At 35.4% G+C, this 11268-nt stretch overlaps 2 pseudogenes; both read right to left on the reverse strand.

The window, feature by feature from the left end:
- Positions 1 to 2495: 2495 nt before the first annotated feature.
- Positions 2496 to 3484, reverse strand: LOC107841480 (annotated as a pseudogene).
- Positions 3485 to 3652: 168 nt separating this feature from the next.
- On the reverse strand, positions 3653 to 5382 carry LOC107841479 (annotated as a pseudogene).
- Positions 5383 to 11268: the final 5886 nt, after the last annotated feature.

The following is an 11268-nucleotide window of genomic DNA, read 5'->3' on the forward strand; positions in this document are numbered from 1 at the left end:
GTCCGAAAGTGACCCTAAATGCTAGTTGGACCCAAAATACCAAAACTTAACATAGAGCGTCTTTATTCTTCCAATCCTTTCATGTGGGATCACAATATTCCCCTTCATCTCTAAAGTTTGTCTATAAGATGCTTACACTTGTACCATCGAGTCTCGTCAATTAAAACTACATCATCAACAAATAACATACACCAAGGCACCTCCTCTTAAATATGCTACGTCAATACATCCATTACCAAGGCAACTAAAAATAGACTAAGAGTCAATCCCTAGTGCAACCCTATCAAAATAGAAAAGTGCTTTGAATCTCCTCCTATTGTCCTCTCACAAGTCTTCGTCCCATTGTACATGTCTTGAATTGACCTAGTCTATGCCACGAGCATACCTATAGCTTTCAAGCACCTCCATAGAACTTCCTTGGGACTTTGTCGTACACCATTTCAAGATCGATGAATGCTATATGTAAGTCCTTCCTCTCCTTATACTGCTCTACTAATCTCTTCCCTAGGTGAATTTCCTTAGTAGTCGAGCGACCTTGCATGAAATTGAACTGATTCTTGGAAATAGTCACGATCTTCCTCAACCTCAACTCTACCACCCTTTTCCTAACCTTCATAATATGACTCAACAACTTAATATCCCTATAATAATTGTAATTTTGAATGTCCCCCTTGTTCTTAAATAATAGAATCATCATTCTCTATCTTTAAGCTTTAGGCATCCTCACCGTTCTAAAAATGATTACTTAACTTTGTCAGCCACTCCAAACCTTCCCCTTCCATGCTTTTCCAAAAATTCATTGGAATCTCGTTTAGCCTAGTCACGCTACCCCTATGCATTATATTAATAGAACCCTTGACCTCCTCAACCTTAATATGCCTACAATAATAGTAATTGCAACATCTTTTTGAGTGCTCCAATTCTCTCTTACAATGCCTTTCTTCTATCGTTGTTCAAAAGTCTATGAAAAGAAGATCGTCAGCTCATCCTAATGAGGGCGTCCTCCACAATACCTTGCCATCCTACCCCTTAATGCAGTTCACTTGGTCAAGGTCACGATCCCTCTACTCCCTATCCTTTTCAAGCCTATACAACGTCTTGTCCCATATTTCTCTTCTAAAGTAATATAGAAGCTCTTCAAAGCTATTGTATTAGCCACCGTAATCACTAACTTAGTCTATTTTCTATATAACTTATAATCCTCACTTCTCTTCATCCATTCTCTCAACCAACTTATCATAAGCCACCTTCTTGGTATCTATTTTCCTTTAAACTTCTTCATTCCACCGCCAGTCCCCCGGTGTTTGCTAGATCTATCTCTCAATATACCCAACTGCTCTCTACTTGTCTCCTTAATGCAACTGGTAGTCTCCTCCCACATACTATCCACATCCCCTATACTTTTCCAGGCCTTCTTAGTCATTAACTTCTCCCCTATCTCCAAAGCACTAGCCATTGTCAAGCTACAACACTTAATCCTGAGCCGCTCCACCCTACCCTATTTTTCCCCTTTTAGTCCAAATCCTTCACCTAAAGCATATGTTGGGTCAAAATATTCTCGCTAGGCATAACCTTACAATATTTACATAAAACCCTATCACACTTTTAAAGGAGCAACAAGTCTATTAGAGTCTTGGCCACCAAACTACAGAAGGAAATAAGGTGTTCCTCCTTCTTTGGGAAGCTCAAATTCACTTCCACCAACCCAAAGGCCCTATAAAAATCCAAAATTAAAACTCCATTCCTTTCCTCAAAATCATAACCTCCATACACATCATCATAGGCTTTCGATAAATACTCAATATGCCCATTGAAAAATCTCAACCTATAAAAAGATTTGCAATGCTTGGGATGTCTCTCACCACTTCATCTAAAACCTTCTAAAAGCTCTTATTCTCCTCTTAGTCCAAGCATACTTCCTGAGTTTAGGCACTAATAATGTTTAACATAAACCCTTTAATGACCAACTTAATCATCATCGACCTATCATTGACCCTCCTAACCTCTACCACTTGCCTCCTAAGCTCTTCATCTACTAATATACGTATACTATTCTTATTTCTCACGCTAGCAGAGTACCATAACTTACGCTCATCCATATTAACAACAAAATCCTTTACTCAATAAGAAGGAACACAAACCCCAACCTATGACCCTGGTCCACCATCAACAACAAAAGCCATTACTCAATAAGAAGGCATATAAATAGGTAACACTACAAAGAGGCAATGCTAATAATGAAAATATCAAGAAGAAATTAGTAATGAAGATTGAAATAGACTAAGTCCCTTGATGTCTTAATCAATGTCTCATAATTTTGAAATATTGACTAAATCTGAACCTAGATCAAATTTCCTTAACACAAATTCCCCCACTTGTAAGATTTTATTAGGCATGTTGTAGTTGTATCTATGTCTAGATATTATGGACTAGACTAAGTCTAGTTAAATATTCATAGAATAGAAATTAATCTTTGACTTCAAGACTATCACTACTCACCCTGTTACTGCTTGGAAGGTTGTTGCACGGGCTTCCACTAGCAATAAATCATATCCTCCAAATGAATCTATCAGTTTCCCCAGGGGACCTTCATTTAGTTATTGCACATCATCAAAATATATAAGTTTGCTCCCACCAATTTCTCAAAAAGTCCCTATAGACTTCAATCTTTTCCACAAAAACACATTGTTTAGTTTATATCGAGGTGGTAAGAGCAATTTCTGCCCCGCCAATCCTAGATAAGAGTTATATGACATTAATCCCATTTGAAAACATATATTTCAATACCAATAAATGGTATGCCACTGAGTCGACCTGGAATGAGTTATGAAGCTTTTTATACCACCTGTATGATATGGTTCTATAAAAACCCCAATAGTATTTCAATTTTATCCAGATCTAATGGACCAACTTTATTTCTCCCAATTAACATAAAATTCAACTTCTAATATTGATCAAGAACATAATTTTGTACTTTCATGGGTGGCTCTCTATCAAAGGCCTCCACAACTTTCCAGATCCTATAAGTCAATCTTGCATTCCCAATAGTTGTTTGCAAAGAATTTAACTTTATCTATGGATCCCAAGATGGACTATTGTTTGTTAGGGAAAGTTCCTTATTAAAGGTGTGGGGGGAAGTGGATACAAAGAAAATCTATTTTCAATATATAGATTATAAATATAACTCTTTTTTCTGGCAGCAACACAAAAATACATTGAGTCGACAAACTCAAGATCAATATCATTCAAGAATATGGAAATGGTGTGCCACAAACCATGGAGTTAGGAAAACATTTTCATAATAGAAAATAGGGGGGCAAAATCTTGCTCTAGAAGAGTTCTTTGGACCATTACAAGAGCTGATTCAATATGAACACCAAATCCAATAATATGTATGAGCAAACCAATTGTCTTTTCATCAAAATCACCTTTTACTTTTTAGCTTTTGGATAATTGATTGATATATCCTGCTTCTTGTACCCATAACTAGCATTTTATGTGATCAATTTGTCCTTTTATGTCTTGATCAATGTCTGTCTTGATCAATGTCTCATAATTTTAAAAAACCAATTAAATTTGAACCTACAACAAATTTTTGGTTTATAATTTTTCCCACTTATGGGATTTCACTAGGTGTGTTGTTTTTTTTGTATCACTGTCTAGATATTTTAGACTTGAGTAAGTCTAGTATCTAAACATACTCATGAAATAGAGATGAATCTTTGCCTTCAAGACCATCCTTGCTTACCATGTTACTGCCTTCAAGGTTGTGGCATGGGATTCCAACTTGATTCCTCCACATGAATCTATTAGTTTCTCCAAAGGGTCTTTGTTCAACTATTGCACATCATCAAAATCTACAATATTCCCTTTGTGATTAAGTTGCTCCCACCAACTTCTCATAAGGTCCTTATTGACTTAGATTTTTCATAAAAACTGCATTGTTAAGTTGATTCCCAAAATGGAAAAGAACAATTTCAGCACTGCCAATCCCGAGAAGAGTGATAAGATATTGGTCTCATTCGGAAATATATTTTTATACATCGATAAATGGCATGCCACTGTGTTAACCTGGAATGAGTTACCAAATCACACCAAATTTCACTTTCAACATTGATCGAGAATATAGTTTTGCACCCTTATAGGTGCTTCACCATCATAGGCCTCCACAACTTTCAAGATCATATTAGTCAATCTTGAACTCCTAATAGTTAGTTGTAAATAATTTACTTCATCTATGGATCTCAAGATGGCTACCATTGCTTTGTTAGGGAAAGTACCTAATTAATGATGCGTGGGGAAGTAGAAGCAAAGGAATACTATTTTCCATAGGTAGATTATGAATGCAACTCCTTTTTCTTGTAGCAACACAAAATTAATTTTGAGTCTACAAACTCATGGTCAGTATCATATATGAATTTGGAAATGGTGTTCTGCACACCCTTTGGAGTTATGCAAACATTTTCATAATAGAAAAGGGGGAGCTTGCTCCGATAGAGTTCTTTTGACCATTATTGGAGATGATTCTATAGGAACCCCATATCCAATCATATGTTTGGGCAAGAAATTATCTCTTCATCAAAACTCGCCTTCTACTTTTAGCTTTTGGACAATTGATTGAATATCTTCCTCTTCTCGTAACCACCACTACGATTTTATATTATCAGTTTATCCCTTATTGTCTTGATCAATGTCTCATAATTTTGAAAATTAACTAAATATGAACCTAGAATAAATTTCTGGCATACAAATTCCCCACTTATGGGATTTCATTGAGTATGTTGTTTTTGTTGTTCTTTATATGTCACAACATTTTGGACTTGACTAAATTCAGTATCCGAATATAATCCTAAGATAGATATGACTCTTTGCCTTTAAGACTATCTCTGTTTACCATGTTATTGCTCCCAAGGTTGTCGCACGAGCTTCCAACTATTAGTAAATTGAATTCTCCAAACAATGCTGTCAGTTGCTCCAAGAGGTCTTTATTTAACTGGTGCAAAGCATCAAAATCTATAACATTCCCTTATTGATTAATGTGCTCCCACTACCTTTGCACGGTATCCTTGTTCGCTTCAAATTTTTTTCCATAAAAACAACATTGTTCAGTTGAATCTCGAGGTAGTAAAGAGCAACTTCAGTACAACCAATTCTAACAAGAGTGATAAGATATTGTTCCCATTTGTATTTCAAAATAGATAAATAGAGTAACCAAGTGATTTGTATCTGTATATCCTGCTTATACCACCTCCGATAATATGGTTTTTGGAAACCCCAAGTGCATTTGAATTTTATTTGACTCTTAAGGAGCAACTTTGTTTCTCCCAACCTTTTCAAAATTCCACTTCTAAATTGATCAACATCATACTGTTTCACCCTCATAGACTATCAAGGGTCTCCACTAATTAATAGATCCTATCAGTCAATCTTTAACTCCCAATAGTTATTTGCAAATAATTTAACTTCATTTGTTATTCCAATATGACCACTATTTCTTTGTGGGGAGGTGCCTCATTAATAGGGCATAGGGAAAGTAAAAGCAAAGGAAATCTATTTTTAATAGGTAGATTATGAATTTAACTCCTTTTTCTTATAATAGCACAAAAATACTTTGTGTCGACAAACTTAGGCTCAATATCATATAGGAATCTGGAAATGGTGTCCCACACACCCTTTCAAGTTATGGAAATATTTTTGTAAAGAAAAATGGGGTCCAAAAGATTGCTCTGAAATAGAACTTTGGGCCATTACATGAGTTGATTTTGTAGGAACCCCAAATTCAGTCATATGTTTGGGAAAACTATTATATTGGTACCAAAAGTGTACGTATTTGAGATTTACAAATTTGTACTATAAGAAAGAAAATAGAATGGAATCAAATTTCTCGATTCTAGCAGATAAGAATCATATATGATCTTATTTGATCTAATTACCTAAATTATCTATAGCAAATCAAATATTATTATAACAGATCAATTAAGATCCTGCAAAATCAAATCTTAAATATTTACAAATCAACACTCCCCCTCAAGTTGGCATATAAATATGTGTCATGCCTAACTTACTTACAAGAATTTCAAATTTTGGTTCAAACAAGCCTATTGATTAAAATATCTGTGATTTGCTGATTTGTTGGGACGAAAGGCATGCACACACTTCCTTCTTCTATCCTATTTTTTGTGAAGTGCCTATCCACTTCAACATGTTATATTCTACCATGTTGAACTGGATTTTGAGCAAGACTTATGGCCTCTTTGTTGTCACAATACAGCTTTATTAGTAACTCAAATATTTTTTCAGTTCTTCCTTCATCTTCTTGAGCCAAATAATTTCACAAATCCCATGGGCCATAGATCAGTATTTAGCTTCAGCACTAGAATGGGCTACAATATTTTACTTTTTACTTCTCCAAGTCATAAGTTTCTCTATATAAATGTACAATATCCAGATGTAGACCTCCTATCAGAAGTAGAACCTGTCTAGTTTGCATCTGCAAAACTTTCAATGCCTCTATGTTGACTTTTTTTGAAAAAATAATCCTTTCACAAAAGAACTTTTAAGATATCTTAGGACCCTATAGACTACTTCCTGGTGCTCTTCCATTGGAGAGTGCATAAATTAACTGACTATGCTTACAGCAAAAGTTATATCAGATCGAGTATGTGAAAAGTAGATCAACTTCCCTACTAGTATTTGATATTGAATATGGTCAACTAAATTTCCTTCTTTGTTTCCAAATTTTATATTTGAATAAATTGGTGTTTCACCTGGAGGACAGCCTCTTATCTCTATCTCTTTTAGAAGATCTAGCACATACTTCATTTGTGATAATATAATGTGTTCTTTTAATCTCGCTACTTCCATGCCAAGAAAATATTTTAACTATCCTAAATCTTTAATCACAAACTCCTAGGCTGACTGATTCTTTAAATTCTTTATTTTGGACAAGTCATCTCCTGTGAGTATTATATCATCAACATACACTATCAAGATAGTTTTCATTCTCTCAAGAGAATGTTGAATGAACATGGTATGATCTGCTTTCCCTTGAGTGAAGATGCTCAAATACCGATACATCCCACAATTATTCAAGATATTGACATAATTATAATTAATAATTACACTTGTACAACCAATAAGATTTCATAACAATATATTACAGTGAATAACAATCAAGATATCAATCAAGCCCTTACTTCTTTTAAACATGCACTCCATCAAGTAATACAAAAAACAATTAACAAACATATATATTACTCCAGTTGGATTTCAACTACATAAAACTGTCACCTAAAATTACACATATGACTCGTGCCATAATGCGCCCTAATAGTTCACCCTAACATTGATACTTACCAATTTTGCATTCCTCAAATTACCTCCATAGATTCTTCAAAATCCACCAACACTAATCACCATAGATGCTGGAAAATCTACCAACAGAACTACCATGTACCTTTAGTTAGGAAATTAATTGGTTTTAAGCCCATTTCTGGTACAGCACCCTTTTAAATCATACAAGGAAGAATAGCATTAAAATCTAATACATAAATTAATGAAAAATTTCAATACCACAAAATAACAGCAAATTCTTACCCAATTAATCAGGTTTCCAACTATTTTTATCCATCTTGACACCGTGCTCGAAGGCCTAAGCATGAAATCACTCGTCAATCTATGTCATTTATGCTTTTGAACCCAGGTCTATATTACATAGTTAAACCTAGACTACCTGGACATTAATAGGTGCTACAGAGGCATAAATGCAAGTTTTGACTCTGTGCTAGTGAATTTCAGCGTGAAATATACAAGAAAACCATGAGTTTTATCCCAGTAAAGCAAAATTCCTCCTTTCCATTACTCCCATCTCATAAGGTAACCCTAGGATTGTTTAAGAGAAAACCTCATCCTTTTTATAATGGAAGAGGAGAAAAGAAAATATCAAAATTGCGCCTGAGTTTTTGGTCCCGTCATCATAGCAGAATGACATCAGCCCAACCAAAACTTCAAATTCTAAAATTTTTAGCTGCATCATCCCATACTAATTTGAGACCATATTTAAAAAAAATCTTGTAACCCATACCCATAATGAGGTGTCCTTTAAGAATGACGAAATCAGTCATTACAGCCATCGAAACCTCTTCCACCGGATATTCATATTTTTTTAGAGATAATAATGCCCACTTTTCTTTAGACCAAGAACTGCCCTCCTCTTTCTAGTAGCATTGTTTAGCAGAACTTGTATAGTAGAATTTATTAGAATATGAGTAGGAATAAGAATAACATATAGAATCCTACTTTAAAAAACATTGTAATGTGTGACATATTTGGAAAAGAATTGGCACGTAATGTCTATAAATAGGATTCAATGTAATAATTCAGATAAAACAATTCAATAATATTTTTTTGCTAACACGTGTTATATTTGGAATTAGTTTTGCATTGTGTTTGATGTTTTCTTTTTTTATCCCATGGACGAAGTCATTTTATGCCTTTTAATATTTTGTTTAGAGAATCACTATTCTGGAACTCACAGCTTGAGCTTCTCTCCCAATTCTCTTATGCATTGATTTCTTGAAATGCATTTGACATATTTAAATTTGGTTTTGATTGTATTGGGGCCAAGCCTAAAAATTTGCTATACCTGATCATGTCATGTATGTTTTTTTTGACAAATTTAAGCCCTTACATAGCTTGATTTCCTGCTCAATTTATCTCATAGCATAGTATTTTTATGATACTCGACTATACATTATTGATCAACCTTATCTTGCATCTAATATATGAAATGCCAGTTATGAACTGGGTTTAGAAAAATATACTAATGTTATTCTACTTTGAGAGGTTTTCCGGCTATGGTTATTGTAGACGTATTAAGGTTGATGAGGTTAAGGGGACTATTTATAGGATGCATAAGGGTAGAGCGACTGGGCAAGACGAGATTCTAGTGGATTTTTTGAAGTATACAGGAGGGGTAGGTATGGAGTGGCTGACTCGATCGTTTAACTTAATTTTCAAGATGGAGAAATACCTGAAGCTTGGAGGTAGAGTATGATGATTCCATTGTATAAGAACAAGGGTGACATCCAGGAGTGCAACAACTATAGGGCATCAAGTTGTTGAGGCATATTATAAAGGTTTGGGAGAGGATGGTAGAGTTGAGATTATGAAGGATTGTTACTATTTTTAAGACTCAGTTCAGATTTATGTCAGGACGCTCGACTACTCAAGCCATCCATCTTGTTAGGAGAATGGTGGAGCAGTATAGAGATAGGAAGAAGGACTTACACATGGTGCCTATGATAAATTCCTCGAAGAGAGGTCCTATAGAGGTGTCTAGAGGTTGGAAGTGTACCTATGGTGTATGTTAGGGCAATTAAGGATATGTATGATAGATCTAAGACTTGGGCTAGGACTGTGGGAGGGGACTTGGAGCACTTTCCTATCTTAATGGGGCTACACCAAGGATCGACTCTTAGCCCTTTTCTATTTGTATTGGTGATGGATGTTTTGACATGATAAATTCAAGGTGATGTGCCTTACTATTTGCTTTTTTTTAGATGATATAGTCTTGATTGATGAGACTCGTGGTGGAGTTAATGCTAAGTTGGAGGTTTGAAGGAAAACGCTAGAGTCCAAATAGTTTAGGTTGAGTAGGTCTAATATGGAATATTTGAAGTGTAAGTTCACTGAGGTATTGTATGAGTCTGATATGGTTGTAAGTCTTGGTACTTATTTCATCCAAAAGAGTGATAGTTTCAAGTATCTGTGGTCTGTGATTTAGGGGAATGGAAATACCGACAAGGATGTCACTCATCGGATTAGGGAATGATGGATGAAATAGAGGATTGCTTTCAGAATCTTGTATAGAAAAAAGGTATCGCTTAAACTCAAAGGCAAGTTTTATGGAATGGTGGTTAGACCGGTTTTGTTGTATGCAGTGGAGTGTTGGCCTATCAAAAAGTCTCACATCTAAAGATGAAGGTGGCAGAGATGCAAAGCTACGGTGGATGTGTAGTTATACTAGGAAAAATAGGATTAGAAATAAGGTTATTTGGGATAAAGTGAGAGTGGCTTCGGTGGAAGCCAAGATGAGGAAAGCGAGGTTGAGATGGTTCAGACATGTGATGAAGAGGGCCATGGATGCCCCAGTGTGGAGGTGTGAGAGGTTGGTTAGGGATGGATTCAGCCAAGGTAGAGGTAAACCAAAGAAATATTAGAGGGGGTAATTAGACATGACATAGAACAGTTTCAGCTTATCGAGGACATGACCTTAGATAAAAAGGTGTGGAGAAGACGGATTAGGCTAGAAGGATAGTAGGATTGAGTACGTCAGTGCTTGTAGGTAGGAGGATTTTGTTATCCATGCTAGTGTATCATTTCAGAATGTTGTATCATTTGTTGTTTTACTTGGTGAATCTTGTCTATAGTAATACTAGTGTGATAATTTCTAGTGCATCTTGTCCTTTTACTATTCCTAGTCTAAATTGTCTTATCTTGAGCCGAGGGTCCATTGGAAACAACCTCTCTATCTCACCTTTGAGGTAGTGATATGGACTACGTACACTTACCCTCCTCAGCCCTCGCTTGGTGGGAATATATTGGGTATGTTGTTGTTGTTCTCTTAAGGTTTATTCAACAATGGTGGCTTAAGTGTTTTAGTAAATGGTACAACCACCTCAATTCGGACTTAAATAGGAGGTAATAGTAACACCTCAGTTTTTATATGTGTATATCTCAACTTTGTAATGACATAATATGTGAAGTTGTTAATTGGTAAAACAATAGTTGTTCTTTGAGTACCTTTTAGTTCTTAAGAAATGTCGTTAAACCGATCATTTCATAATTCTTAACTCTGTTATCTAGATATATTGTGGATCAACTATACTTTTCATCCCTGTATTTCCTGGCTGATATTGGTCCTTTTTATCTTTGCTCACGCTATTGTCCAGACAATTGGCGTAATCTTATTGATAAATAAGGCGGCTGCAAAGAAAAGCATCATATCAAAGTGAAGAAAATGATAATTGATTTCTTTTTTCTGCCTAAGCTTCGTTAAATAGAGCTACTCAGTACCTGTACTTGTTGGAGCTGGGAGCTAGCAGGTCTCGTAGAACAGTAGAACCATGCAAAAAAGGGAAAAAGTGGATAATATACTGGAGAATGCTAAAGAGCACACAAAGTTTCCGTTACTGTATTAAGGTTAAAAGCGTACTGTGAGAAAAACAAGCCCTGAATGCTTAATAGTAAATGGAAGATAACTTCCCT

The sequence above is a fragment of the Capsicum annuum genome, chromosome 9 (assembly GCF_002878395.1).
Source record: "Capsicum annuum cultivar UCD-10X-F1 chromosome 9, UCD10Xv1.1, whole genome shotgun sequence".
Classification (NCBI taxonomy): Eukaryota; Viridiplantae; Streptophyta; class Magnoliopsida; order Solanales; family Solanaceae; genus Capsicum; species Capsicum annuum.